We start from the raw sequence: 16,966 nt of genomic DNA, 5'->3' as shown, positions 1-16,966 counted from the left end.
TGATCCAAGCATAGTCAGGCAAACGAGTAATCGATGACTTGGCAACAACATAACAAAACTAAATATGTAACATAAAGAAAAGATTTTTAAATCCCTAAATATCAGTATTGGTCTTAGAAAAAAAGGAATATTGCTGAAACGAGTCTAAACGTATTAGTATTGTGTGGATGTTTGGGGTTGAGGGTGGAGCCTTTCCTAAAGGTCAAGAGCTGGGGCACATCCTGAGTAGGTCTGCACCTAAAGCAAGTTCAGAATCAAATATGAAAGTATTGAGAACCTGTTTTTGAAGTGTGGGAGGAAAAAAAACACACAGGCACATGTGAACCCTGTGTGAACCCTGACAATTTGGTGCCAATCGCCATACACAGGGCCTCCCTCATCTCTTTGTATTTTAGCTTAATTGAATTTCAATCTGGGGCTCCTCACCTTGAACGCTCTAGGTTTCTTTTTAGTGATCCACACATGTCTGTGAACTGTTATTATCTTCACCTCTGGTCGGGGTGAGGCATTTTTTGTAACAGGCATGGAAATAAATATCCTCCCTGCACCTGTGAATGTTAACCAGTCCATTTTGACTGTGGATAACACATTTCCTCAAGGAGACTAGTGCAGAGATAACAGTGGCAATTGGTCTCAATATAGCAGAGGACACGCAAGAAGACATGTTCTCAAAAGAGAGTGAGAAAAAGAATCTGTGTAAGCCTAAGGGATGACTGCAGGCAAGCAGGGTTTTCATACTCATGAAACTGTCACTGTTATTCTCTTATTCAATCAAAAAAATGGATCTGGGGGATTTTGTTTCTGAAATTGCAAAATAAACACGTGACAAGATTAAAAAGGCTGTCTGATTGTCTGTCGTATGATTGTGTTGAATCCTTAATCTGCGCAGTACGTGACAGATGCTGTTTATCTGAAGCTGCAGGATGATCAGAAACATCGATAATGGGCTGTTTTTTGCTGACCGCAGATTAACGCGCTTACATGTTTTTCAGCAACGGGAACTGTTGAAAGCTCATCACTTGAATGAGTCATCCTCTCCGAGGCTCCTTAAACTGTGCCAGCGTTTTCTTTCTGCTGTTTTTATAACTTGTGACAGAAAAATTAAATATCGTTTTTTTATGTTTAATATTGTGGAAACCTGACAAGCTTTGTTTCTCTCATCTGTCGCCTCCTTTGTCTCTCGCTCTCTTTCTTCCCAGTCTCTGCTCATTTCTCACTGTTTCGTAATCCAGCTGAGAATGATGCAACTATACAGTAACTGTACAGACAGACGAGCGCAAACACACACATAATCTTTCTAAACCAGACTACTTAGGAAGCAATTCATCTGCACTTAGCCTGAATTTTATGCACAGATGAAAAACCTTCTTTCTAGCACCATTTCTCTTTTTCTGGATTGCACGTCTGTCTTCATATATGTGGGTCAGAATGCTTCACTTGTAGCCGGGCCTACTTTAAGTAGATTGGTTTGCAGAGTTTTTCTTATTACGCTGATTAGACTTGTGTACATACACTGAATGCTTACTGATTTTTCCAGTCCTCACAAACTAAAAACAAGCACATATGCCTGCTCTAATAGATGCAGAAGCAGAATCAGTTACGCTAAAGCCTCTGCTTATTACTTTCAAATGAAGGAGCTGTTTTTATTTCGTCTAACAGCACTAAGTGATGTTTTGAAGGATTTCAAAAATAAATCTAAGTGGTTTTCGAAGTTGCAACTGTACCTTATATTCCAAGCAAAGGACTGCATGACCAACATGTGGCACAGGGCCACACAGAGTATTTTTGTTTTCTTATTTAATAAACTAGAAATTAATTAGCTTTAAAGAGCACAATTGGTTCTGAATTTATATGCGATTTTGGTCCTCGGATAAAAAAGGAATTTTTAAAATCCAGTTTATTACTATCTATTATGTCTGTGAAGGTTCTCAGTCATCCAGGTCATCGTAGTCTAAGTCTTCACCTCTCACCCAACAAGCTTCTTCAGTTCTAAGAGCAACTGGTGGTGAGTCCCAGATTTAAAGCCCCAAAGGGAGTGTCCCCAAGATGGTCATCACACGAGCCAAGATGGTCGTTCACAGTGGACATCGATGGCTTCTTTCACTACTCTTTCTAACCATCTGTGTTAGATGGATGAACAGAGGCGGTGGCTTACGACACCAACTGTCTGCCATCTATAATCCAGTTTTGAGATCCCTTCCCAGACGCCTTAACTCCCACTCACATCCTGGGCCATTTGACCTCAGGAAATCACATGATAGGGTGGGGCTAGGCTTCACAATGGGTTCACCCAAAACCTCGGCTGATTGTGACCCACACCCACTCTCACACCTTGGCTCGTGTGATTAGGTAGAAAATCCATAGAGAGGTTCATGACCTCTTGGGGGCACTGCACTCCCATAGGGCTTGAAATCTGGGTCTCTCCACCAGTTGCTCTTAAAACTTAAGAAGCTTCTTAGATGAAACGTCTTCAAGGAAACTTAAAGAAGTCCAGATGCTTTTCTTTCCAAGCTCCTTAGAATCCTATCCACTATGTTTACATTTCACTCAAAAAACACATTTATACTTTCTTTTAAACAACAACAAAAAAGAAGTAAAATCCAGGGTAGGATTACTAGATCCAATAAGCTTAATGACAAGTGTGAGGCATCTATGTGGTACATACAGTGCATGATGCACAGAGTATGACGGGTGCAGCATTAGGATTGGGTTATGGTCTCACATGGACTACTTTCTGTCAAGACATGGCAGCAAGAAAATTAGTCCCTTTGAGTAAAAAGACAGCCATCGAGGGGACAGGGGCTGGTGTTGTATCGTTTAAAAATTGGATAACAATGTACATTTCACTTCATGGACACATTTACCGTGGTGCATTGGGGCGCTCACGACATCAGATATCGTGCCGCAAAAGAGTTCACAGTGACAAGATTATTGTCATTCAGTGAGTCAAAATGAACCACAACGGTTGTTATGTGCTTTCTTTTTTTGAAAATTAGACTCAAAGTGCAATGAGGTAGCCAGAGTCTGGAACTAAACTCGTGCTATAGTAGCATACATAAAGAACAACTGCGCGATTATCCTTGACATATGTGGTTTATTGACACATTATATTTCAAATGTGGTCATCATCAATACACCCTGAGGTGGATCAATCAAAGAAAAGGGAAAAATATGAAATACAATATTATAACCAAGAAATGACAGTTCCCTAATTGTTAACTCTTTTACAATACAAAGAAAAATGCTGTTGTATTGCAGCACAGATCATTTAGCGTTTATTCTGCCAATCCTGTTGGAAACTACAAACTACAAGTTATTTGACAAATCTTTGAATGATTTCTATAAAATGCAACTTCTTTTTCTGACTCAAACATAGATAGCAGCCTAACAAAACAGGCATTTTCCACAGCAGTCATGTTGACTTGTCAGAGTAGCATAAGCACAGATGTTCCCAATCACATTAACAATACATCTGTCCCATTTAAGTTACCCATGAAGTCATAACAGTGTCAGACTGACCTGAAACCAAAGCAGCTCAGTGAAATAGAATCAGCCATTATCCTGTGATGAATACGTGTCTTCTGTGAGCGAGAATGATCATGCTCTGTATCACCACAGTTGAGATGATTTAATCTACGTTTTGCTATGAAAAAAACCCATTTCAGGTTTTCACGGAATATATTCCCATGATCCGGCTTCTCTAAGCAGTCACACGATGGGGGGTATCAGAATGTGGCTGCAGCCACGTTCATGCCAAAGGCTTGGTGCTGGCACCAGATGATCAGAAACATGCGCAATTCTAGTGCTCCCATCTCACCAAAAATAACAAACAAACAAACAAAAATAAATATATGGAATTTAGAAGTAAAATACAGACTACAAGCCACAAAACTGCTACATTCCAGGGCACTGAGACTGAGTTAGTATCTGAATATAAACACGCAGGCATTATAACTGATGCCTTTTTCTCTTTTTCACTGTATATTCAAGCAACTGGTGGAGAAACGTCCCCCGCTGTCCTTTGAGGCAAGAAAGAAACTTGTGGCTTCCACTTTAATGTCAGTTTTAGATTAAGGTAATCTAATTTATATGCATCCCTCTCCACAATGCTTAGAAACACTGGATACTATCTTTAGTACAAACCTGAAACCTCTCACCTTAAAGCTCTCACCCTTGTATATTGCATGCTTAGGCTGGATGGTCAGCGCTGACATTTCATAAACTCAGCCACGGGTGCATTCTTATTTATATTGCTACTGTTGCTTTGCTCACACCTTACTTGCATTCATTACAAAAAACTGTGAAAAGGCAGCCCAAAACGGAGACTATATGAATGTGCAAATTCCTTCAGCTTCAACCCAAGTGGCATTAAACGGGAGAAGTTAAAAGACGACTATAAAAACAGATAAAAGCCAGTAAGGAAGATTAACATCCTGGATAGGTGTCCGGATGAGGTTTAGGTGCCTCTGTTTTAGGTTTGTGTTGTTTAAAAATTGCAGTTCCTTCTTTAGAAAATCTGAATTTGTCAAATTGATGTTTATCACACAAAGGAAAAAAAGGGTTTGCTGGCCTGCTCCTGTGCACAGTGTATTGCTGCAACACCATTGGAGTGAAAACTTCATAGTGCAGTTCCTTTGATAACATGTCTGTGTGTCCAGACCTAATAAATCTTAGTGGCAGAATATCCTACATCTCCCAGATCCCTACACCTCAGAAGAACTAGTCCACAATCTTTCCAATCTTTCAATCTGCATCAAACCTTCCCACATTCCCTGGAAGTCTTAATTAGCAGGTTTATGAGCAACAGTACACATCTTCCCCGAGAAATACAGATAAAATCAAACACCGCACAGTTCAGTTCAGCTGTTCAAATGTGGAAAAACACCTTCAGAGAATACGGACACAGCTGAGCAGGTTACGTACAATGTAAACCTGAGATAACCAGTTATACTGCTGAAGCTTCAAACATCTGCTGTCGCAGCTTTGACATTGCCATCGGACTGTGGGATGTAAAAACAATATCCCACAATGGAGGTTGGACCACAGGGGTGTCATCATGACCAGATCGCCTTTAGAAAGTCTCTGTGACCTTGAAACCAGACAGGATAATCATCTGGATATAAATACATACAGACAGTAACAACAAGGGCCGGTTCTAGAAGGCAGGTTTGACTTCATTTAGTTGATGGGCTCAGAAAATAGTTTATCTAAAAGTTCAGTTGAGTGTGTGTGCATGGTGAAGGGAAATTTTAAAAGGAAAGGCATCATGATGCTCACATGCTATGAATCACCATGGCAATAATGAGCACAGCCTCCATTTTAACCCACTGGAGGAAAATATTAATACGTAGCAGTACACATCCATCTTTAAAACACGGCATCAGCGGTGAAGCAGCCTGAGTTAGAGAAAAGTAAGTTTGGCAGAAGTACACTAGTCCTGAAGTCTGCCTGATTTCAAATTCACGTGTAACCTCACAAGGACAAGGTGCCAATAGCAGCAAAAGATCAACGCTCTCCCATATGATATCAGCTGTATAAATAAGGGAATTAAATGGTGTGTCAGATGGCACCTTCAGGCTCGGCAGGAGGAGAGGAGGCAAAAAGGAACTTGTGGTTTGTTTAGGGAAATATGCCGCAAAGCAGATAGGGCTCACAGAGTGAAAACGCAGTATAACTTGTGCAGAGTTAAAAGGATGCCCGTTCCTAGAACTGAAAACTTTCCCTTACCTCGGAGCTGACAACCTGGATGCAGAAAAGACGATCTGTCAGATGAAGCAGGTTGCATGTATGCCAATGTAGCAACTATGGAACAAATACTGAAGGGAAGCCGCAACATTCTCACTATAATTTTCCATCTTTAGCCTAAATCAGTTTGAGTTGACATTTAATCTTATTGGCTGCATTAATCCATCAAATCCATCTAATTTTACTTATACAGCACCAAATCACAATACCAGTCGCCTCAAGGCACTTTATATTGGAAGGAAAAGTCTTACAATCAGACGACCCGCTTTGAGCAAGCACTTGGCAAGGGTGGGAAGGAAAAACTCTGTTTTAACAGGAAGAAACCTGCAGAAGAGCAGGCTCAGGGACGGGCAGGCATCTGGTGCGACTGGTCCGGGGTAAGTGGAGGAGGACAGGCCAAAAGCTGAAAGTGGAAGAGAGCCACTGTATCAAATCCAAATATTACAAGGTTGTAAAGAGCTGCACAAGAAACTACCCCTCCTCTGATTTTTCACACATCCATGTTAGTATCATCCAAGCTATGAGATATGAATGCGAAGCTGGTTCAATTTTCAGAATAGTTTTCTTATATAAAAGCTTTTTCTTTAGCTCTCAACAATTGAGTTTGACATTAATTAGAGTTTTGCACCTCCATTTGCCACTTACGCAGTGTCACTGACACACAGTCATCCTGTTATCCAACAGGCGTGCTAAAACACGACTGCCATGCTTTTACCAGTCAGGACTGATCAAGTGATATTCTGAGGTTAGCCCTCAGTCTGCAATCGCAGGACTATGCCGATGTTACTTTACAGTTCGCTAGAAGAATTCCACAGCTGGGGCACCCCATTGAATCTGTGGGTTAAGGTGAATATCTCAGTACTTGTGAATTTGTGGGCTGAAATTTGGCTCGCGGTCTCCCCTATCCCCTCGCTTTTTCTCCCTGTCATCTTTCCCTGCAGTGCTCTAAAAACAAGCAGAAAGCAAAAACGAATCCCAAAGCTTTATATCTGCAGTAGACAGAGCTGTGAAGAAGAGATGGTTCCTCCTACGCAGGCAGGCAGACAGGCAGTAGCTCTAGAGACCCAAACACCTCCAACTGTAGCTACTCTCATGCTATGGAATATCTGATTAGGCCTCAGTGATGGCACACAGAAAGCAGCCTCCGTACGAGCTGCCGTCCCGTAGATTTATTCTTTAGATTTGTATCTGCAACAAGCATCTGAATTCAACGAGCGGACCGATACCAGACCTGCAGTCACAAAGATAACAGATTACAGTCTTGTAAGAACAATCAGGTCCAAACTGTAAAGGGTATCGTTAAAGGTTGCCTAAGTCAAACCTCAAAAATCTGTTAGGCTGCAACATTAGCGAGGAGACAAGATGGAGTTTTATGAGTGGCGTGAGTCATCTCACATCAAGATGGTTGGCACAGAAAATATCGTCATTCAGGAGAAGCATCCCAGCAGGCTATCAGTATAATTCTTATTGAAGTCAAATATTTTGGATTTGTAGAGTTAACACGGGTCAGCTGAGGCCTTTCTGTGCTTTGAGCAGGTGAGAACTAGCATGTTCAACGGACATGTTGTGGAAACAGACTAAACAGGAACACTACTATTCATCATGTACATCTGCAAGATTTGTTTAAATTGTTAAGACTTTTTTTTGTGCTATACCACTAGATAAAACTATGTTTTAGCATGTGTATCTTTGTGACTCACATGCCAAAGCATAGACGAAATACTTTGATTTCACCATGCGGATATCAGCATTATCACCACAGTGATAACAAGATTCAGAGTTTTGTATGTTAAAATCATGTTTTTGAATAACATCAATTGTACCTTGCAGAAAACTCCAGATATTTAACATTTTTGGATCTAAATTGAAGGTTTTGGTTATTTTACTTCAGGAAAAAAGCCCCCCAAAGCAGACAATTAAGAAAATAAATAAATAAAGACTTCCTCCTGCTGAAAGTTTTCACACCTGATCCAAAACAGCATTCAAGCCTTTGAGGTGTCCTCAGGTGGTCGGGAAGAGGACTCGCAACGTTAGAGCAGCCGAGCAGAAAGCCAAGTCCCTGATGGTGCAGAGCTGAGTCCTGGGGGCAAGGGGGAGAGCCAGCTGTCGCCTGGCCCGAGGTTCCTAATGGAGGTTTTAGGAAGTCCTGGTGGCACAGACCCCAGGTGCTGAGAGCAATGCAGACCTCGCGCATGACCCGTCTCTCTTTATGATCTTTAAATTGCATCGAGAGGATCAAACATTCGCCTGCGCACAGCAGTGAAGCGCAGCTGAAGCACAGCAAAGCTTTAAACTGAAAACAGGGTGATGCAGTCATACATATAGATAAAGAGGTATGGATAACTCGGTGTAAGTGTCCTTTGAAGATCAGCCTATCCCATTAGAAACTGCCTTTGTGTCTTTCTAGGTTACAGTAGAAAGGAAGGGAGCAGTGAGGTTTCTCTGGACTGATGGGACAGCATGGTGCTGCACAGCTCTGATACAAGAGTATAGATGAAGTGTTATGTAATTAATACTCCTCCTCCTATGCAGATACAGTAGACAAGCCTTAAATTCCTGGCCTCAGCTGTAACTGTACTCCCGCTAGAGCTCACATATACAGAATCTTTGGAATCACCCTGCCTCAGACCCAGCGGCTCTTACTCAGCTAAAACATTTGCATACCTGAGACTGTAGAACGGGCTTAATGTGTGATGTAGGTTTCATACAGTAACACCAAACAGCCTTGTACAGCCACGCAGGATGCAGGAAAATCTGCCTCAAGCGCACACAATCCAGAGACCTCCCCCCTCCACTTTACCTGCTATCCCATATTTCACAGTGCTGGCAAGGACAGGTGACTGACTAAAGCCAAGACACAGAAAAGTAGCATGCGGCTTCTCTTACCAACAAATCTCCCCCTTGTTGAAGAATCCTTCCTTTCCTCTCCCTTCAGCCGGCTTCTTCCAGAGCTCCAGCTTTCATCTTTCCAGCAAAGCGAGCAGGAGGGAAAGAGTGAAAGACTTCAGATAATTAGCATTTCTCTTGCTCCTCTGTTTTCTCTCCTTCTCTCCTCTCTTCCAGATTTCTCCACAGGCTCCGGGGGGAAGCAGGAGCATCAGTGATACACTGCCGCGCGCTCCGCTGCAGGAGGCTGGACGTCAATCACACGGGTAACCCAGGGAACTGCTGAGCCCGCCCCCTGGCCAACCCTGATTGGTCGTCAGTCAGAGAACCAGAAGTCACAAGTCCTCCTCGCAGATCTACAGATGGGTGCTGAGAGCTGTGGTGGGATCATGTACACAGCCAAAGAAAACAGTAGTGGATTGCAGTACTTGTGAACTCTCTTTCTCTCCTATCTCTCCGTGTCTCTCTCTCTCTCTCTCTATGACTTCAGAGCCGACTGCTTTATTTTACAGTTGCCTAGCAACCCACTGGCATGCGTGAGTATGTGGTGCAGAGCAGGAGGAGAGATGTGGGAGAGAGAAAAGGAGTTCAAGTCCTCAGCCCTCTCTCTCTCTGTCAGAGGTGTGGATGGGTGTTGAATATTTCAGCTTTCAGCAGCCACAGCATCCCTTCTTTGTTTTATGGAGGTTGTTGTTGTTATTGTAGCTGGGCAGATGACTGCATGTGCAGCCCTGCAAAGTACTTGATGTTTGAGGAGTCATTTTTATTCACTTTAACTCAACACCAAAACTTTTGGGGCTAAAAAAACAAAACTGCGATATATCCTATGCTGGTGTTCATTACTTCTATGAAAAACTCAGACCTTATTAAAGGTTTGGGAATTTGAAATTGGTATAGGTGTATATTTGTTATTATGATGGCAAGTCACACATGGTAAGCTCCACACCTCACCACCAGTTGATTCACTTTCGTTTACTTTGCAGTCACTACTTTAAATATATTCTACTTATTGTCCAATATTGTTTCTTCATTAAATGTATTTTTTTTTCATTACACCTGCCAATGTTTATATGGCGTGCACACATATTAACACTGCAAGGTCAAAGTTCTGTTTTATTTTATATTAATACATCTATCTGGGGTTACCTGGGAAAAAAAGAAGATACCCACCTTGTGTCAAAATTTGATTGATGACCCTAGCCTTGACCTTTTGACCTTACCGGAAGTACTCCGGAAGTGGCGCACATAGGCTTTCACATGAAAACAGTCACACAGCAATAAAAAAGAAACACAAAGAATGGTGAGAAGCTGTTATATATATATATTCAACATATTCAATTTTAAATCCATGTAGACATTGAGGGTTCTCGGGAGGGGCCGTGCTAACACCTGCTGCTCTCTGGCAGCAGCACCATGCTCTCCCTTGTTTTAAATGCACTTTAGAGCAACACTACACATGAGTGGCAGGAGGGAGGTATGGGGTCTTCACACACCCCCGTTCTCTACTAGCCATCGGGGCGGGGGGGCTGGGAGGAGATGTTGGCTGTCCGATTGGCCTCCCTGCTGCTGCGGAGCCTGGGACGGTCTGCTTGCCTCCACCCCGAGGGGAAGGGTAACATCTCTTGGGTCTGGGTGCCGTTTCCCCCTCTGGGGGCGAGGGTACCTGGACCCGGGGTATAGAGTATGTTTGGGGAGTGTGATTGTGTGTACATGTCCGTTTATGTCAATCCTTACGTTGGGTGAGTGCTGAGTGTTTGTATATGTGTGCATGAGGGTGGGAATGCATGTTTGTGTCTGTGTGTGCCTGTTTGTCTGTGTCTATATGTCAGGTCGGGTCTTAGACTCCACCTCTCTGGGAACTCCCAGGCCCTCCAAAGTGTGGAGGCCTATCTCCCCTCACCACACTCCCTGCCGGTGACTGATGCCCTCAGGGGTCGGAGCATTGGTGGTTCTTGGTGTCCAGGACTGGGCGCTCAGGTATGTACCAGCTCACTCCCGGTGGCTACTTGGCGGGGCCTGGCGCCTGTTGTTCGGTCAGGCCTCTTCCGGGGCGCGGGGGGCCCTCGGGCCTCCGGCCTCTGGGCCTGCGGCTCGGTCCACTTGGGCACAGCTGGCTGGCTGCAGAGCCGGCGGGCACGCCGGTGCAGGCCCCTCTAGCTTCTGCTCGGTGGCTACTGGGTGACCCCTCGTCTGGGGATCCTCAGCCCTTCCCATGAGGGTGGCACGGATGCCCCTCCGGTGGTCCTCCTTGGGCTCTCGCACTCTGGGGCCTCTGGATGTCTGGGGCCTGGATCTCCTCCATGCCTGCTTCATGCCCTGGGGGACAGGGCTATGGCTCTCTACATCCTCTTGCAGACCATTACATGTGGAAACCATTTGAATACAAGCGCGCTGATCCACACAGGTGTGCACACGGGTGTTCACTGTTCGTGGACTTAAATCACACCTTTCTTGGCTGCTACTTCAAAGCACATTGTGCGCTGTCTGTCCTGCGTGCTGCACAACAACATTCAATATTTAGTATTTACTGCTGTTTACACTTAGCTAGATTAATGCGATGGTGTTGTGTTTAGTATGTTGCTTTGTTTTTTTTTGCTTGTTTTCTATTCTTTTTCTCTCAACAGGTGATCCAGGAGATTTTTTTTCCCCCTTTCTCACTGTCCCTCTCCCCTTCTGTTTTTCTTTTCCTTCCTCTTTCTTTCTCCCTTTCCTATCCCTCACTCATGTCTGTCCCGTCTGTAACAATTGAAAATAAAATAAAATAAATAATAAAAACAAAGGTCGATCAAATGGACCAATACGGCAATGCCATGATGATCCATTATAAATCCATTGGGTATCCTTGTTGGTCTTCAGACAACAATTCTGACGGCTAAAGAACCAAATGGGACAGGCAAAAAAAAAAAAAAAAGAAGCTGTTATATTATTAACTGCAATAGCCGGTCGCATGAAAGCCACGGGAAGCCAACGCGTAACGGTTTTTATCGGATTACGTTGTGGAAGAGAAAGTGTTTAAGCCATGTTTCCGAAGTAACAAAGAGCTGACGGATGGCCTGGATTGCAGCCATTCGAAGACCAAATATAACGTTCCAGCACACTCCAGCTCACATGTTAGTCTGCTCCAAGCATTTCCTTTTTTTTTTTTTTTTTTTTTTTTTTTGCCTGTCCCATTTGGCTCTTTTGCCATCAGAATTGTTGTCTAAAGGCAAAGAAAGATGCCCAACGGATTTACTTTACCAAATTGACCATCCCAGCCTTGCCGTAATGGTCCATTTGATTCACCTTTTATTGTTTATTTTATTTTCACTTACTGAATACGGGACAGACTTGACTGGGGGAAAGAAGGGGAGAAAGAAAGAGGGAAAGAGAAACAGCTGAGAAGAGGGACGGGGGAGAAGGGCAAAAGACAAAAACCAACAGAATGAGCAGAAAAAGAAAAAAAAAAGAAAAAAAAATGCATATATCAATCACCTGGATCACCTGCTGAGAAAGAAAAAAGAAAACAAGCAGAAGAGAACAAGAGTAATAGAATAAACAACATCACAATGATATATGGGAATATGACAGTAAATACTAAATATTAAACATTATTGTTCAGCACATAAGATCAACATAACACAGTGTGCTTTGAGGTAGAAGCCAAAAAGGGTGTAGTTTGTGGGTGTGATCACCCGTGTGTACACCTGTGAGCATGGACGCGCTTGTTTTTTTCAAAAGGTTCCTTCATGTAATGATCTGCTAGAGGGTGTGGGGGGGCCGCAGCCCCGTCCTCCAGGGCATGAAGCAGGTATGGAGGAGATCAAAACTCCAGACATCCAGAGGCCCCCAGAACACAAGAGACCAAGGAAGACCAACAGAGGGGCAGCCGCGCCACTGTCCCAGTAAGAGCTGAGGAGAGTCCCAGATGAGGGCTCACTCAGCAGCCGCGGAGCAGAAGCCAGGGGGAGTTGTAGTGACGCGCCCGTGAGCTCCGCCGGCAGCCAGACGTGCCTGCTCCAAGCATTTCCACATTCCGCATTTCTGTTGTAGTCATTACGTAATTTATCATAACATAATTGTTGATGTAGGTTACAAATAAGTCTTATATTGATTTGAATTGAATTCATTGCGCTATGCTGCTTTGTTCACTGCGGGCTAATGTTTGTTGTGTTTTGTAGGAAAACCAGCCTACAAAATGCTGGAATGCGATCCAGACTGGGCACCCTCTATCAACCTGGGTCATACTGAGTTTAAAGCTGCTACCACAGCCAGATTTGATTGGTTAAGAGAGAGAGCGAGATCAAAACAGCCACGAAAAGTCCTACATATATGTGCCCAAGTGTTGTATTGAAGCAATCAAGTGATTAATAACTGTTTTCCAGTATGTTGTTTTGCAATGTTTTTTTTTTTTGTTGTTGTTGCATTGTTAATTTGTTTTTCACCAAAGCAGCTAATAAAGCACAATGGAATACAATTTTGCCTCTTTCTTGTAAGATTCTATAATAGAAGGAAATAATAATGCCAGTTTTAAATAAAGACAATAAATTGAATGAATTACAAAACACTTATTTTATTTCTATTGGATCTGAAAATGTTGCCTAATACTACAACCTGAAAAGACAAATAGATTGCATTGGCCTGTGCAGGAGGTAAAGAAAAAAAATGTAACAACAGCTGTGAAATGGAGTAGTCCAAATCACCAAAGTAAACTGGACCTGGGCTTGTTGCAGGGATCTGAAGTTACTAAACATTTTGTGAGTGTATGCACTCACACTTAGGACCATATAGTTATAAATATGTGCGTGATGAAAGCTGAGCAGCACGGAAACGTCTTTAGTCCACTCTGTATGCTCGTATGAGTCTAACCCTTTAACTCCTTTGATTTTTACCTTGTACTTTTTTTGCCTTTTCGTCAAGTCTGTCTTTGTATGGACCTGCCGTGTTCTCGGTCGTGTGTTTTTGGGGCAAATGAAATGCAAGTAGGGATTAAAACCGCAGAATTAATGATTACCGGTGCTGGAAATGCTAGCGCTTGATGCAGTGTTTTGATTGCCACTCGTACCCACAATGAGCGGCTGCGGTGATACCCTCATGACGGTCGTTTGAAATCCTCACGACTGCGCTCAAACTGCGCACACGCAAACACATAAATGTCGGGGCCTTTCTCAATATGCGTACTTGTGCGTACTTGCGTTCTCATGTACTCGTGATACGTCATCAGTCGGAGACCAAGTACTGTTCCAATTCGAAGTACGCATCAAGCCGAGAACGCGAAAAAGTCCCGGATGTGTTCTCGCTCCGCCCGTTTTATCGAGCATGCATCGGTGGTGACTTGTGTGGACTTGGTACAGCTAAATATCTCAGAATGCATTCCGTCCAAAACTCAAACGCTACAATGGCGGACGAGTGGGGCTAAAAACTTTTAAATATTACTCTTTCTGGGTCGCAAACTTAACTTTTAAGTTATTTTCAAGCGAGAATGTAGCTGTGTAGACTTCAAATATCTGCTCGATTCATCAAGATATCATTTCAAAACGTGCCCCGACGTTTTCGGAGACGTCTGTGAGCCGCCAGCTCCATAGCAGACAGCGAGGTCAAGGATTATTAGAGCCGGCGAGAACAGCAAACTCCCGGCGCATCATTTTCAACCCCGCCGCGGTCTTTTCGCTACTCAGGTTAAACAAACCCCAGTAGCTGTCTATTGTATTGAGTGTCCACTAAAATAAAAATAAAAGCGTTCTAACATCTCACCTGCTTGTTTTTATTAAGGTATGTACATGTACACTATTTTTATTAATAGAGATTTCACTACTGAGGTTAAACATGATATATAAGTCACTTAGATCACTTCTAAATGTTAATGTTTGGTTTATTTCAGTGTTTTATTTGTTCCTGAGTAAACCGGTTTGGCTGTGATTAAAGTTAAGCTTCATAACATATTACTCACAGTTAAATTAAGAGGGGACGGCAGTAAAAACTCCGGACCTGTGACATCATCAAGTACGCTGGTGTTCCAATTGTACAAATCGCGAGTCCGTACTCCCGTGTGGTCTCGGCGAGTACGCACTCGCGTATTTGAGAATTGAGAAAGGGCCTTGGTGAAAAAGACGGAGTAGCACGGCAGTGCAGCGTGTGATCTGGACACAAGCGATGGAGGCACAACTTGTAGAACTTTGGAAAGCTCATCCGTATGGGTTCAAATTGTGGTCATAAATATTTTGTACTTGTAAATCAGGATTTGTATGTGTAAAAAAGATTTGTGTGTGAAAATACGTGTGAAACTCTGCACTCAACTTTCAAGTTACAAGTACGAATTTTGACCCTATTTTTCTTCCTTTCATCTGATTGGCCAATGTCATGTCAATCACAAATTTAACTATCCAATCAGAGAACAGATGGGTTTGGCTATTGGAGGGCTGCTTTATGGAGCTTCAGGTCCTTGAAGGGAATAAATGCCCTTCTACATGCCAGCCCAACGTTTTCCTTCATCACCAGGGAGGAAAAAAGTGTGGTGGTGGTCTGAGTTTAGTGATTTTTGATGTGGAAATGACACAGTCTTCACTAGTGGGGATAGTTACAAAGCTTTCTTCGTTATGATTAGTGATACATGTTTTTATTGAACATTTGAAGAACCAGCAAAAAAACCAGAAACTCTTGTAGAGGACATAAAGTCAGAGATAGAAACGACAAGGAGCAGGTGCATCTAATACAGGTAGAGCTGCCGCAAAAACTCACAGAGCTCAGCAGCCAGCACAACAAATTCTGGAACCTTGGCTTTTAGTTAGCAGTTAGCATTAGCAGCACATGCTGCGTCCGATGTGAAAGGACCTTTATGCTGTGCACTGTGACTCACAGCAATGGTCCCGGGTCAGCCCTGACTTTGTGTTAAACTAATCCTAAATAATAATAATGGATTGGATTTATATAGCGATTTTCAAGGCACCCAAAGCGCTTTACAATGCCACTATTCATTCACACACTGGTGGAGGCAAGCTACAGTTGTAGCCACAGCTGCCCTGGGGCAGACTGACAGAAGCGAGGCTGCCATATCGCGCCATCGGCCCCTCTGGCCAACACCAGTAGGCGGTAGGGCAAAGTGTCTTGCCCAAGGACACAACGACCAGGACAGAGAGCCCGGGGATCGAACCGGCGACCTTCCGGTTACAGATATGCTTCCCAACCCCCTGAGCCACGGTCGCGATAAAGTAATAATAGTATTTCTAACCACTGAAATATCACAACTGTATCCTTTCAACAGCTACTGAAAGTTAGGGGAACTAGCTTCTATCGGATATTTATATAGAGATCCTCCAGCTTCAAACTGTATTACCCTTCAAGGACCTGCAGTTCAAAAAAGCGCCCCTCTGACAGCCAAACCCATCTGTTCTCTGATTGGATAGTTAAATTTGTGATTGACATGACATTAACCAATCAGATCAAAGGAAGAAAAATAGGGACAAAATTCGTAGTTGTAACTTGAAAGTTGAGTGCAGAGTTTCACACGTATTTTTTGGCTAGGTCCACACACAAATCTTTTTTATGCACACACAAATTCTTTTTACACATACAAATCCTGATTTACAAGTACAAAACTGATTTACAAGTACAAAATATTTATGACCACAATTTGAGCCCATACATCCGAGCCTTTTCGATGTGGCCTCACAAAATTATCACAACCACAACAACCATGAAAATAGTTGGATTTACATTGCTGCTCAATCACAGCTGCCTGATCAGTGTTTTTCATTAGCAATTTAGCAAAGTTGATGGTGGTGGTGTGCGTGTCTGTGTGAGTGAAAGACAGAGAGGGAGATAATTTAGGTTTTTAATGAGTTTTAGCCGAGAACGCAGCTATAATGTTAGCATGCTAAGTTAGCCTGGTCGCTAGCAGCAGGTGAACGGACTCGCTGCAGTTTTTAACAACGTGCACCTTTTTTCAGGTCAGACTTTTACTTCTATGTTGCAGATGTGCAGTAAAGAGCCAAAGACCCAGTGCTGTCTGCTGCCTCTTACTTTCACGCCAGAACACAACGCATAGGCAGGCGTAACACATGCCTAACACATCTCTCACCACTTATTTAAGTCAAAGCTGTGAAATAACTGCCTGAACTTGTTCCAAAATGGCTGCTGAGCTCACAGAGATTACGTCTACATATGCTGACATCCGTATTTGAGGCTTTGTGACATGCTCTGTTTTCTTTGACTTTACATTTCTGGCTTTTGTTTCCAGTCCAACCATTACTTTTTTTATGTTATAACCTGCTGACACTAGAAGAACACATGCTAGTGTACTCATGTGTGATAGAGAGTAATAGACTTGAATGAAATTTGCCAAGGAGGAAAACATTAGAGT

At 43.0% G+C, this 16,966-nt stretch overlaps 1 protein-coding gene and 1 long non-coding RNA gene across 2 annotated transcripts in view; both read right to left on the bottom strand.

Moving 5' to 3' along the window:
- The window catches only part of lrrc7 (leucine rich repeat containing 7), a 137,720-nt gene extending 128,283 nt beyond the window's left edge, over positions 1–9,437 (bottom strand). The window contains exon 1 of the mRNA XM_040031524.1: positions 8,632–9,437. The gene's annotated coding sequence lies outside the window, so the exon portion shown is untranslated. The remainder of the gene's footprint in view (positions 1–8,631) is intronic.
- Positions 9,438–13,028: 3,591 nt separating this feature from the next.
- LOC120733483 lies at positions 13,029–13,996 on the bottom strand. The gene is made up of 2 exons (XR_005695836.1): positions 13,507–13,996; positions 13,029–13,422 (listed from the first exon to the last, which is right to left on the bottom strand). It is a non-coding gene; the product is annotated as an uncharacterized LOC120733483 (long non-coding RNA).
- Between the last annotated feature and the right edge of the window lie 2,970 nt (positions 13,997–16,966).

This window comes from Simochromis diagramma, unplaced genomic scaffold, assembly GCF_900408965.1.
Source record: "Simochromis diagramma unplaced genomic scaffold, fSimDia1.1 OVJJ01000284.1, whole genome shotgun sequence".
NCBI classification, from domain to species: Eukaryota; Metazoa; Chordata; class Actinopteri; order Cichliformes; family Cichlidae; genus Simochromis; species Simochromis diagramma.
Note: the sequence above shows the minus strand (reverse complement) of the source record. Positions and strands in the feature narration are given on the sequence as shown.